Raw genomic sequence first — 12189 nt, forward strand, 5'->3', positions numbered from 1 at the left:
TTTGTTGGTGGTTTTGCATTTTATTAGTCGGAGATTTTTTTTCCCCCTGAAATAGGCGAAAACTTCGTTTTTCCACCCCCGAGCACCCCCTTGGACCAGCCTGAGAGACTTGATGATTTTTCTGGGGGTTGAGGAAGTTGCGCTAAGTATTTTTTCATTAACATTTATTGGTGGTTTTGTATTTTATTAGTCGGAGATTTCTTTTCCCCCCGAAAAACGCGGAAATTTCATTTTTCCACCCCCTAGCACCCCCTTGGACCAGTCTGAGAGACTTGATGATTTTTCTGGGGGTTGAGGAAGTTGCGCTAAGTATTTTTTCATTAACATTTATTGGTGGTTTTGTATTTTATTAGTCGGAGATTTCTTTTCCCCCCGAAAAACGCGGAAATTTCATTTTTCCACCCCCTAGCACCCCCTTGGACCAGTCTGAGAGACTTGATTTTTCTGGGGGTAGGAGGAGTTGCACTGAGTATTTTTCCATCAACAGTTGTTGGTGGTTTTGCTTATTATTAGTTGGAGATTTTTTTTCCCCCTGAAATACGCGAAAATTCCATTTTTTCACCCCCTAGCATTCCCTTGGACCACTCTGAAAGACTTGATGATTTTTCTGGGGGTTGAGGGAGTCTTTCCTAATATCTTTCAATGGAAATTTGTTGGTGGTTTTGAGTGTTTTGGAGCCAACAATTCTTTTTTCTTTCACTTCAAGGAAAATCAATTTTTGCACCCCTCAAACATCAACAAGTAATGGTTCCAGAGGGGTAAGAATCTTCATGAATGCAGAGGGGTAGTGTCTGAACATTTTCCGATGTCGATAATTGAATTTACCCCGGTTTTTTAATCATGTGTGCACTGGGCCCCAGGGGATCATGATACGCCCCTGTTCTGCTGCCAAGTCGGCTGCTAACTTCAGCGTCATAAGACTTGGTGAAACTGATTTTCAAAAATGTATTGGAAATTTATCGGATTATTGGATAATTGAAAAATCATTATCAGATAATTCGTTATTATTCTAAAAGTTTCCATCTTTATGCCGTTTGGAAAACAATACCGTTGCGGCTTATTATGAGCTAATTTTATATGCATCTAAAAAATTTTCTGCAAATGCCCTTTAAAAATAAAACGTATTCATGCTAGCTTTTTTGTAAGTTAGCAGAAAAAATGGTTAAAAAATTAACAAAATTTGGTTTTCGACATGGGATAATTTAGAGCTCATTAGCACCTATTTTTTAGCGTTTCAAAAAATATTTTTTTTTTCAAAAACGACGCATTTACATACTTTTGACCAAAATATAGAAATGAACTAAACCTCATTTATAAAAGTATCAAAAAAATCATTTTTGACATTGGATAATTGAAAAATTATTACCAGATAATTTGTTATAATTCCAGAAGTTTTCATGTTTATGCCGTTCGGAAAACAATAGCGTTGCGGCTTATTATGAGCTAATTTAAATACATCCAACAAATTTTCTGCTAATGCCATTTTTAAGAAAAAAAAACGTATTCATACAATTTTTTTGTAAGTTAGCAGAAAAATTATTTAAATCACTAGAATTTGATGTTCGATATCGAATAATTTAACACTGATTAAGAGCTAATTTTTTACGTTTTCAAAAAGTTTTCATGTTTATGTCGTTCGGAAAACAATAGCATTGCGGCTTATTATGAGCTAATTTTATATGCATCCAAAACTTGCCATATATTAGCAAATAAATGATTCACAAATGAACAAAATTTGATTTTCGACATCCGATTATTTAAAGCTCATTAGCACCTATTTTTTTCACGTTTCAAAAAATAAAACAACTGGATAATTGCATTTCCTGTAAGTGCGTATAGTTTTGTTGCTAATAAATTAGCAATATGCTTCCGAACGTATGGTCTATTTTAGAAATTTTTATTTTAGTATTATTTTTAACTTCCCGACCCGAAGGGAGGAAGTTATTTGGTAATGATTTTTCAATTATGCAATGTGAAAAATGATTTTTTTTTTACACTTTTATGAATGAGATTGAGTTAATTTCTATATTTTCGTCAGAAGTATGTAAATGCGTCTTTTTCTAAAAAAAAATAGAAATTTTTTTATTTAAAAAATGTAATTTTTGAAAAAAAAATTCTGCCATTTTTTGAAACGTGAAAAGATACCTGCAAATGAGCTCTAAATTATCCCATGTCGAAAACCAAATTTTGTTCATTTTTTAAGCATTTTTTCTGCTAACTTGCGGTAAGGTAGCGGCATCAACGCCGTTTTTCCAAAAACTGGGTTAGCTGAATTTTTTTTTGAAAACGTAAATAATTAGCTGTTGATTAGCTTTAAATTATCCGATATCGAAAATCAAATTCTATTGATTTTTTAAATAATTTTTCTGCTAACTTACAAAAAAGCTAGCAGAGACACGTTTTTTTTCAAAAATGGTATTAGCAAAAAATTTTTTGAAGGCATATAAAATTAGCTCATGATAAGCTGCAAATTGTCCAATATTGAAAATTCGATTCGGCTACTTTCGCCTGCTAGATTAACACATGTCGTCAAATGTTCCCCAGAGGCTATCCCTCATGAAGCTCTCAATTTATAAGGTATTTACAAAATAATCTGGAACTAAACAACAAAATTTCCAACGCATTAAATTCCCAAACACCTCTCATTCATCGAATTTATCAAGAAACCTTCTTTATCCTCACCAAAATGTTTATTGACATTTCCCTTCAAACCCTTCCTCCCCAACCATAAAAGCTCCTCTGAATCCTCTCTCCGTAATCCCTCAATACCCGACTATCTCCCTAACTCGCCATAACCCCAACATTCGACTCTCACTCTTGGCCAGACAACTCGTTGCACACGCCTGCGCGTTAGTTCCACATTCTTCGCCTGCATCAACACAACCAGGAGGTCACTAGCGATAAAGGTCAATAACTATTTGCCCGGCAGACTATGCTCGCTATTATCTCCAATCAAACATTGCGTCGTAGATTTTTTTCAGCTCTCCTCCAAAACGAAAACTAAAAACCCCTCATTTCCTCATGTATCAATTCTCCGTTGCACTTGACGCATCATCGTCTTAATTAGTATAAACCATTGGGGCTGATGACGTCTGTATCGCATCATTTTTAGCCCACACGTACTGCATGGAAGCCTACATACCCAGTGAGTCTGCGCGGCGCGAGGATGCATTAATGCGGAGAAAAAAAAACATGAAGACCAGTTTTGAAAAAGAATGAGAGGGTGGGCAGAAACCATATCTTTGTATTGGGGTCGATGTTTTCAGTGGAGACAGTAGAATCAGTGTTCTGTGCGTCAATGTGTCGTCGGATAGCTACGGGCTGCACTTCATACAAGCACATGTATAGGAGAGCTTTCTCCACCTCGGGTTTGTGCTACTAACCGTTTGGAATTGTTGGGAGTGAGGGTGGCGAGAGAATTTGCTGGAAATGGGAAGGAGCAGGAATGCAGGTGTTTTCCAGTTTCAGAGGTTGAATTGATTTTTTTTAATCACAAAGTTCATAAACCTGTCAATTTCCAAGATATTGACCACAAAATCATTGTGGACAAAAATACAAAATTCACTTTTTTTTACCCATGAAACTTATTAAAAAAACTCGAAATGACCTGGTTTAAATTTCCCAAGCTTTATATTATTTAGATAATAATCTCAAACAAAAATACAAAATTTCCAACGAATTGAATTTTTAAGTATTTCCTCATCAACCAAAGGTTTTCGAATTGCAGAGGTTGAATAGATTTTTTTTATTCGTCTTTGCATCTTAAAAATATTCCTTTTTTGATCCTGTTCATTTCCTGAATTATTTAGGCATAAAAAGTAGATTTATTGGTAGAAATAATTTCATTCGGAAATTGGTCTATTTTTTCATGTTCCACATTTTTTATTTTCAATACATTTTAAATATGTTTATCGATTAATTTGTTTCATTATAAATAATACAATAAGTCAGAAATGGGTGAAAAAACAGTTATTCCAACATTTTATTCCATGGAAAAGTCATAAAAATGCAATTTCAAAAAGTGTTTTTCTTTTTAATCATTTCTGATTCTTACAATTGATTGAATAGAATGATATACATAAAATTATTTGAATATCCTTGAAACAGGAGACAATGTGGCACGAGACACTGTCCTTTATGGGTCGTCAGCTCTCATCGAGTCTGTACAACTGACAATAAATGAGAATATTCTATTCCCCCCGGAATTGTTGGATATATGTATCATGGCTTCACGCTTGACTTGTGCGCATGTGAAGGGAATTTCACACTTGTGGTTGTATTGACGAATGAGGTGTGGAGGAGTGCAAGATGGTAATGCATCGTGGTCATTTATGGCCGGCGCACCGGCATGAATGGCCTACTATCGCACTTTGAATTGCCATATTACGCCATGCTTATGACGGTGGTCATTATGATTAAAATGTTTAAATAATGGTGGCAGAATCACGGGTATTATTTTGTCATTATCATTGTGATTACTCCATTGTACGTGCATCGAATTATCTATTCTTTAATTCATAATTTTTTCGTTTTTATTTTAAAAAAATTATAAAGACTGAATTAAATGAAGGACGTGGATCAAGATAAAAATTATTGTATTAACTTTTTGATATTTAATTGATTTATTATTTCGTTATTAAGCAATGAATTTAATATTCAAAAAACCATTTTCGTCCGCTTTTTTCTGAATACATAAATCGAATTTATTCTTCAATTAAGTTTTCTATTCATGCTTAAAAACGTAAGAAGTTTTGAAAAATTTCAAAGGCATGAGTTCCCGATCATAAATTCTTGTCATCATTCTTTTATATTAAATTTCTCATTTTTTAAAAATATCAATTCATCACCCAGTGATCTAGAGTATCTTTCAATCAACTATTTTCGGATTACTATTGACGTAAATATTCATTGCCAGCATTGATACACAGGGGGTCATTCTCAACGGAAGTGGTAGCACTGCGAATTGAGATAGGTCAGTCTATTTCTGTGTGTAAATACGTTATCGAGGAGGAGTGACTTCTCGTGGGTATATAAACACCAAATTGTCCGTGCAAATTTTACGTTAATTACGACTGTCGAGTGGGAATGAGAGATTTAGACGAATGAGTCGTTGATCATAATTTCAAGTGGCATGCTTCGGTGTCTAGAATAAACCATTAACTAATTTTTCTGTCAAATAATAATCGTAAGGGTTTAACAAAAGCAATTATCAAAATTATAACCATGATTGTTAATTTATTGGGATAATGAAAATCATGTTGTATGATTTTTTAATTTGGTTAGTTATCATCTGTTGCTTACCGATATAAAAGTTCCATAAATTTTGCCCTACGGATGTCAACCTAGGAGAATTCATATTTTCACTCACATTTTCGTTTTGAGAGTTGTCGTTCACTCGTAATGACATTTTTCTCCCCAGACATACCTGCTATACCGTAAATCCTCCTCCTCGGTACTCGGTACTTTCTCGGTTGTAGGCATAAGCCAGGTCCGATGAGCGCGCACAAATGTGTGAATAAGGTGGTACGTCAGCACTTTTCATTCGTGGTGCGTGAAAGAAAAAATAATTGTCAATTATGATTATTTTTAGGGGCTTGAGAAATGATGAAATTCTGATCACAAAATAGTTTCCGTTTTGATGTTGTTTTTAAGGAGGCATTCCCATTGTTTAATTCGTTCATTATATTTTTGGAAAATACTTACATCTAATGTCATCCACTGGTTCTTTATTGCCACATAAGACCATAAAGAACATGGATTAGGGAGACTTATAAAAACTCTGCGAATCCGTTTCTAACCTCAAAAAAATTAAAATAGTCTCTTTGATTTCATCATTTTTAAAGACTAGAAAGAGTTGACCACCATAAGTGGGTCATAAACGGAATTCGAAGGCGTGTAAATACCTAACAAAATCTATCCTGATTATCAATTTCATGAGTAAATCTGCAAAAACATGAGTGATAATCATATAACCTAAAAAATCTTTTGTAAACAAAAGAAAAGATGGATATCTTTTTGTTTTTTGCCCATTGATAATGGTTGTACGAGTCAAATATAATATTTTGTGGAGATATGTAAAATATTGGTGCTCATAAGGCTGAAGTGTGTGATTCAGACCTTTATGAGAATTAAATACCGAGGTTTTTATGTTACGGGAATATCCGTAGTTCTTGGTAGCTTCATTAAGACAGTATCCGGCGCGTAAGTAGGAGACCCGGATTCGAATCCGGGCTGGGTGGTACGGGATTTTTTCTTTCTAAATTCTAATTCTGTTTCAATTTTTATATGGAATAAATATAATATTTGTCACCGACGGCGGTGGCTGTGTGGTTAGTGTGGGATTAACATGCGGGAGACCCGGGTTCGATTCCCGGCTGGGGGGCCAAAATTCGTGACACTCTAAATCTCACGGTTTCATTGTTGAGCGGGAGTCTCGTAAGAGACGACTGTACCTGGCAGGTTTTTCCTTCGCATGAGGTTTTCCATTGTCCTTCGGCGAATGCGGTACAGGGGGGTGGGAAGGGAACAAATCGTAAAAATCCGAAAGAGTATACAATGTTTGTCCTCTGATTGGCATGAAATTATTCGATTTTAAACTTTATGAGTATCAAATAGGGGCCCTTGCGATGTTTTTATAAGACAAATATATTTTGCCTTGTATTTGAGTCGAATATTCAATTTTGACCTTTTACATAATCGGATATACAAGCTTTTAGTTTTTATGAAGGAATATGCTAGTTTTTATTTCTACATGAACCAAATGTAGAATTTTATCCTTCACAAGCATGATGCTTTCGGTATTTTGACATTTATGAGTAAATTTATGATTTCAGATGGTGTTAAATTATCTCCCACTAAATCCATCACCGGCCACAAAGACTGAAGGCAATGTGGCTCAGTGGGGAAACTCGAGGAGGTGATAACGACTTCTGACCTTGCATAGATTGGATCCCAAAGCAGGATCCCCCAAATAAATCCCCAATCACTCCCAACCAACGAAAGACAAACGTTTTTCTCATTTATATTCATTAAGAACAAGAGAAGCAAAGTATATAGTAACGCTAGATAACAACAACCACAATAACGTTGGAAAATAACGTACATTACCTTCTACCTTGAATCAATATACCTCGTACCTACAAGTACCTTCAAACATCTACCTTCGACAGCGCAATAGTGCCTGGGTCACCGATTATATTAAATATTAAAAAGTACATAAACATAGAATTGTTTGTTATGAAGGAGGATGGAGAGTTACAACGCCAATGGTTGCATCCTCAATGATTAAATAGCGTTTAATGAAACCATAAATCTTATAAGTCGACGCACATATATTCTATGCTAAAGAATTAATTACTCAACACTCAATCGAAACCAGGACAGACGAGTACCTGCAGGCAGATATATTTATCGAGTTTATGATAACCAATACTTAAACAGTTGGTGAATGAATTTTCGTTAGAATGAAGGATATAACGTGTAACTTTTAGTGGATAGTTTTGTGAGTGAGAAGACAGACTGTCGGAAGTCTCTTCTGAGCTGGCTTTAAATGTATTCAACGATTTTTTGATACTTCGGAGCTGGGATTTTAAGGGTGAGTCCGCATATATGTTTGTTTTTTAATAATTAATGAAGATTTAGGTATGGAAAATTATTTCAGCATTATAGAGATTGATTCAGGCTCTTATGAATGAGAAATATGGAGTATTTTGGTCTTTTTGCGAGTTATATGCCAGTTTTGGCTTCTACATGAACCCAATACAAAACTTTGATCATTATAAACGTTAAGAAGACGAGATTTTTCATAATTATATAGATAAAATGGGATATTCTGACCCTTATTGCAGTGGAATGTTTGATTTTGAGCACTGTGAGCATCAAAAACAGAAGGTTTTGGTAAATTTGAGAGTTACAAATGTCGATTTTAACTTTTATATGAATAAAATACCCCATTTTCATAATTATAAACGTCAAATATGTGGAAATTCATGTTTACTAGCGGGAAATATTTGATTTTGAACTTTGTGATCATCAAATAGAAGGTTTTGAGGCATTTATATGAACTCAATAGGAGATTTTAATCATCATAAATGTCAAGATTGTGAAATCTTTGTGTTTATATGGGTAACATGTGATATTCGAAGCCTTGTTGAAGTGGAATGTTTGATTTTGGGCATTATGAGCATCGAAAATGGACGATTTTGGTCTATTTAAAGGTTAAATATATCGCATGTCTAACAGCAAAAGGTCGTAATGACGAAATTTATATATTTTTTTCATATACTACCTTTTGCCTTCAATTTATATCCTCAGAAATTGAGAGTGATCTAAAAGTGAAAGTTCGTAAAGACAAAATTTGGTATTTTTCAATTTCTCTTTTCCCGGACAGGTTATTAGTCAGTATCCCAGTTGATGTCACTAACAGCTATCGGTGTCCTTGATTAAGGTCAAATAATTATATCGGCAACTTGGTAACATAATTTGAGTGAAGAAAAAACGGATCTCCATTTTTAATCCAGATTCGTATATGTCAGAATAATGTAAAAACTGTCAAAGTGTTTGTATGTTCCAAACTTTTTTTGTCCACTGATCACCCCTTAAATACTTCTTTGGAGATACGCTTGTGTTACTTATTTGCAAAGGGAGGTTTTTAATTTAAGAACCCAAGGTTCTTGATTTTAGTATCCAACGGTTCTTATTATTAAGAACTAAAAGTACTGGGTTCCAGATCCAAAGTGCCGTCAAATGAGAGAAAATATACCTTGATCTAAGCACCATGGGTATTTTATTTCAGCAAAAATGATTGAGAACTAGAACTTTTTTCTCTAATTTTTAGAGAAAATTTTCTTAGAATAAGTGAAAGTGCCATTGAAATCAAGGACTTTTTGCTCTTTGGATTTGAGTATTACTGAGTACTGAAATTTGAGATTTTTACTGGAAACCAAGATTTTTTTTTGCTGTGTTCGTTTCTCTCGCAGGAACCTAAAAACGTTTCACCCTTCTAATTAGTTCGCTTGTCTTTGGAAACTTTAGATCCTTTTTATAACTCCGGCTGACGAACCCTCCAGGCCATTTGACCCTTTAGAACTTTCGGCCCTTAATTTTTTTCTGATGAAAGAAGTCGTCTGAATTTTGCTCCGCATTCATTTTTTGCTACCGTTCCATTTAGCCCCGCCATTTCAATTTTCCCCAGTTCCCTTTGCTAATTTATAATGGAATTTTGAAAAATACATAGAAATAAAAAAGGAAGCCAAGTTAGGAATTTTGAATAAATGGTGATAGTGCACATTCAGGTTTCTATAAGAAAAATAGTTCTCAATGGAATAAATATTCTAAAAAAATTCTCCATGAAATAAAAAATCAGTAGGAGCAGGACCAATGTCCTTGGCGCGGATCAAAGGATGGAGGAATAGATTGATACAGACAGTGAATTGAAAAACTCCGCGCCAAGAACGTTGGTCCTACTCCTACTGATTTTTTATTTCATGGAGAATTTTTTTAGAATACTTATTCCATTGAAAACTATTTTTCTTATAGAAACCTGAATGTGCACTATCACCATTTATTCAAAATTCCTAACTTGGCTTCCTTTTTTATTTCTATGTATTTTTTTAAAACTTCGATTTCCCAGTAGGAATCAAACAAAACTTTTTCTTGGCCCAGTTTTTTTACAGAAACATTTGTTTTTGTATTTTTAGGCAGATTTCATTATTTTTTTCAAAATAAGCAAGGACTGTTTTTACATCCGGTGAAATTTGTTCTTTTCAATTCAATTTAACTGATTCATTTTTCATAAGATAGAACATTTTTTGAATCAACAATTGAAGGGAAATAAACAGTTCTACTCCAGATTTATTCTCTCCACCGAATTTCAAATTTTAATCATCTATTAACAACTTTCTGACTTGATTTGGTTCGTCATTCAATTTTTGCTCTGATGATTCCTACATGGATTGTATTTCGTGAAGAGATGAACTGATTTCCTTATAGGAATAGTGGAACAAAATGTTCACAAAGAATTCTCTTTGAAAACATCTGTTTTTGTTTTTTTTGTTTTTAAAAATATTAGGGAAACATTGGGTGGAATGGACTCTTCTGACTTCTTATTTCAATATTTATAACCAAGGAATAAATTTATCGATTGAGCTCAGTCTAAGCTTATTACAAAGGGGCTGACTGTACTTTAATTTAAAAAAAAAAATCTATTTCATCAGCACTTCAATAAGACATCAACATTTTGGAAAAGATTCAAAGTGTCCATTTAATCCCACCGTCTCCTACTAATTTTTCCTAAATAATCACAAAATTGTTCGCATTTCACTGTCACTAGTGAATTTTTTTCCACGGAATGAAAACATTTTCTGTTACATTCGGAGAAAAATAAATATTTTCTTTTCGAATTTAACTATTCACGGACATTTAATACTTGATCACACAATATTTTCGACACATCTCCCTTTTGTCACATTCCAAACATAAACCGATAACCTCACAAACAGTGCATAAACTATCTTTATGTCCGAGGTCCGCATATGAATATAGATATGGTGGGATGAAATTCGAATGTTCGATGAGAGAAAACAAAATAGAACACCGAGTCGATTTTCCGTTTCGTTCTAATAAGTGATTTAACGTGAAGAAGAACATTTTCTGTGGTTCTCCATAACAACATCTCAACCCACATTCAAATGCACTGGTGGCAAAACTTCAACGTTGGATATGAAGCTCAGTTGGACCGAAACTGCCAACGTTACAACTTGATTCTCACACTTTATAATGTGAATCGCGAGAATGTGAATATCAACTCGTTGCTATGCGCCTATCTTTTTTACTGTTAATCCAAAAAATACCATAGTTACACCGTTGAAAGCTCATAGGCGATTTATATAATGTAACCGACGACACTTTCCCGATTTGTCGTCCGGTTTTCATTATACCGAATGTAAATCATTTAGAGGTAGTGGAGGGGGAAGTTCTGTCCTGTATNGATTTTGGAAAAGAGTGGGAGTTACGACGGTATTTCTGTAATCTGTACATTTCCACATTTTTTGATCATTTTGAAAGTGTGAAATTTATTTGAAAGGAAAGAACGTAATTGGGATTTGCGATAGTGTGTTTGAAAATGATTGGAGATCCGTTGGTTTATTAAAAAAAATTAAAATGATTACTTCGATAATTTTTCCAATCCCGAACTTAAATAGCGCATTTTTTAGAGATACGTTAATTTACTTTTGGAAATGACCGATTTTGGTAGTTACGTTACTCTGTTACTAAGCTGTCGATATGGGAACTATGTTCCAAAGGAATTTAAACCTTCTTCAGGGTATGATGATTAAGAATCGTGAATTCATGGACGCATGATAATTCAACGCATAAAGGAATTATATTCGCCACTCTCTCTCTCACTCTCTCTCTCTCTCCTCTCTCTCTCTCTCTCTCTCTCTCTCTCTCTCTCTCTCTGTCTCAAATTTGACTTTTAAAGCGTACCAAGAATATTTGGTGGAGAAAATCGGCAAAAAAGTAGGAGTATTGAACCGGATAGGGAGATATGTCAGTATTATGGCCAGAAATATCATATATAAAAGTATAATTTCACCCCATTTTGAATACTGCAGTTCAATAATATTCACAATGAATGAAACAAGCATGAAAAATTTACAAAAAATGCAGAACAGGGCGATGCGAGGAACCCTCCACTGTAATAGGAGAACGAAGGTGTCAGAAATGTTAGATGCCCTGGGGTTCATGCCAGTAGACATTAGAATAAAATATAATGTGATAAAGTATGTACATGAATTGGTTCAAAAGCAAAGGATACCAAAAACTGATACAAAGCCCGGGGGGAGAGAAACGCGGGCCACAACAAAACTACGGTTGCCACTCCGAAAAACTACATTTGGGCAAAACGATATTATGTAGGAAGGAGCGAAACTGTATAATGAGCTTCCGGAAGGCGTGAAAGAGAAGAGTGATACAGCATTCAAGCGAGAAACGATCGAGTATTTAAGGCTGCGCCAGAGGTGAGGCGAACTGTAAAACCTAGGACAACGAAAGGCGAAAATAATGTGAAACAATGTAGCTAAATAGCTAAATAAACGTACCAATTAATCAATCTCTCTCTCTCTCTCCTCTCTCTGTCTCTGTCTCTCTCTCTCTCTCTCTCTCTCTCTCTCTCTCTCTCTCTCTCTC

The 12189-nt window shown here is 34.6% G+C and overlaps 1 protein-coding gene across 2 annotated transcripts in view; it reads left to right on the forward strand.

Annotated features, from left to right (window-relative positions):
• Positions 1-12189, forward strand: part of LOC107042756 (ecdysone receptor) — a 167553-nt gene that overhangs the window by 38908 nt on the left and 116456 nt on the right. For both annotated transcript variants that reach the window (XM_015263936.1, XM_015263938.1), the window contains exon 2: positions 6834-7594. The gene's annotated coding sequence lies outside the window, so the exon portion shown is untranslated. The remainder of the gene's footprint in view (positions 1-6833; positions 7595-12189) is intronic.

Source organism: Diachasma alloeum, unplaced genomic scaffold (assembly GCF_001412515.2).
Source record: "Diachasma alloeum isolate Michigan unplaced genomic scaffold, Dall2.0 Dall_scaffold_00515, whole genome shotgun sequence".
Taxonomy (NCBI): domain Eukaryota; kingdom Metazoa; phylum Arthropoda; class Insecta; order Hymenoptera; family Braconidae; genus Diachasma; species Diachasma alloeum.